The sequence below is a fragment of the Vespa mandarinia genome, chromosome 3 (assembly GCF_050613455.1).
Source record: "Vespa mandarinia isolate Hongniang chromosome 3, ASM5061345v1, whole genome shotgun sequence".
NCBI lineage: Eukaryota > Metazoa > Arthropoda > Insecta > Hymenoptera > Vespidae > Vespa > Vespa mandarinia.
The window spans coordinates 7537501-7540000 of NC_140812.1; the positions used below are offsets into that span (position 1 = coordinate 7537501).

The 2500-nt window shown below is 29.1% G+C and overlaps 1 protein-coding gene across 4 annotated transcripts in view; it reads left to right on the forward strand.

The window, feature by feature from the left end:
- mub (poly(rC)-binding protein mub) overlaps window positions 1-2500 on the forward strand; it is a 226049-nt gene that overhangs the window by 43243 nt on the left and 180306 nt on the right. The window lies entirely within an intron of this gene.

A 2500-nucleotide genomic window follows, 5' to 3' on the forward strand; every position in this document is an offset into this window, starting at 1 on the left:
CGCGTCGTCTAGCGTCTCGACGCGTGTTAGTGCGCGTGAGCACCCATAACTTCGAGAAACGTGTACGTAAACGGATGAACGTGTAGTATGTGCGTGCGTGTGTGTGTGTGCGTGTGTGTATGTGTGCGTGTGTACGTGCGCACGAAAGTAAGTAAGTATCTATATATTCTTCGCGCAGACTCGAAAGAGAAAGAACTGCTGGATGAATCTCTCTCTCTCTCTTCCCCCCCTTTCTACCTATCTTTATCTCTTTATCTATCTCTCTCGCTGTTTCGCGAAATGTTTTTATTTTGTATTAATTATTTATATTACGTATATAATTTTCTACTCTCATTTTATTACGCCACATTTTTAAAAGAATTTTTCCGCATTATGATATTTCCTTCCTCTCTCCTTTTTGCTCCTTTTGTTTCCGTTCTTCTTTTTTACTTTTTCTTCTTTCCCATCCCCATTCTTTTTTCTTTTTCTTTTTTTTTTTTTGTTTTGTTTTCGTTTTTAGGTCAATTTCATCCAGTTCGTTTCTTTCTTTCAATTTTTTTTTGCCTCTCACTCTTTCTCTCTTTCTCTCTCTCTCTCTCTTTCTTCTTTTTTCTCTTCGTTACCTTTTTCATTATTTCATTTCGAGAAGATAGACAGGAAAATCTTTTCTAATTTAATAACAATAATTGATTCCGACTCCCATCTTCGTAGTTCTTTTATCATCATTATCTCGAAATTAATTGGACTTACTTCGTCCGTTCGTTCTTCTGCTTCTACTTCTTTTCCTTCTATTTCCACTTATTCTTTTTCTTCTTCCTCTTCAAAAAAAAAAAAAAAAAAAATAAAAAAATAAGAGAAAAAACAGAAAAAAAGAAAGAGAGAAAGAAAAAGGAAAGAAAAAAAGGGTGGGAAAGAGAAACTGAAATAATGTTTTATGGTGAAATATACAACGGTAGAATGGTAAATTGATTTTGATTCTTCTCATACTTCATAACTTCATTATTATTATTTACGAATAATATAATATTTCTTCGTTCTTTAGTTATTTATTATTCATCATGCTTCGTCATTATTATTCCTCATCCTGACGCGATTGTTTACTAAACTTCGTTGGAAACTCTTAAAGAGCGTTTATCCAACATTTTCGAAGAAAATTGATATACAATCACGGTCTTTTATCTTGTGTTTTTATTCTTTACATCGTGAAACTTTAAAAGAGTTTTTTTTTTCCTTTGTTTAAATAATAATATTAATAATAATAACAATAATAATAACAAAAATAGTAATAATAATAATAATAATAATAATGATAATATTAAAGAAAATCTAAGTTATAACTTGTAATGATAACAGTGACAAGATTTACGTCTTTCACGCAATAGTAAATTTTACGGGCGATGAAAATAGGGCCTAGTAAGGTAGGATCTTCAAACATGACAATATATATTATATATATATATATATATATATATATATATATATATATATATATAAATTCATACTGTACAATAAATTTAATTTAATATCTGACATGAACGGTATATCATATATTTAATGTCCACATGTGCGATTATATATAACGTATATAACTTATATATATATATATATATAAAACGTATATAACTTATATATATATATATATATATATATATAAAACGTATATAACTTATATATATATATAATTTATATATTATATTTTTCTTTTTCCCTTTTTTCTTTTTTTATTTCTTTTTACTTTCGATGAATTATATTCCACGAATTTAATCGAATCCATACGAAACGTGTTCGCATTCTGATTTCGTCGTTCTCACGAACGAGAACGATCGAAGGAAGAAAATACATTGACATAGTAATACATAAACGATTTATTTTAACGTGAACATGAACTAGTCATTCTGTATAAGTTCATCGAAAATTTCTAATGGCATTGAGTATTCCCCATAGTGTTATATCGTCAATGGTTCTCTCTATTTCTTATTCTACGATCGTAATAATGGTCGATAAATTTATCTTTCGACATGTTTTTTATTTCTTTTTTTTTTTTTTTCTTTTTTTCCCCATACATATATCGGTAGAAAAGTCGAGAAAACCAAGTGCCAATCATCGCGTAGTCAACACGTTAACGCCTCGTTGTGAGAACAGTGACTATGATATGGTAGGAGGATTTTGCTTGTCACGTGCGCGGTTAACACGTTAATTCGGTTCTCGCGCCAGCGACAGCGACGAAGCGTGATCCCTTCGTGGTGGAATGGCATAAAAATTGCCTCTCACTTTTTACCTCTCTCTATCTCATTCTCTCTCTCTCTCTCTCTCTCTCTCTCTCTCTATATATATATATATATATATTTCCCTTCTATATATCCACATATATACATATATATATGAAATATGTATATGTACATATACATCCATACTTATATATAATGTATGTATATGTATATATATCATATATATACCATATATATATGATATATATATGATATATATATATGATATATGATATATATATATGATATATATA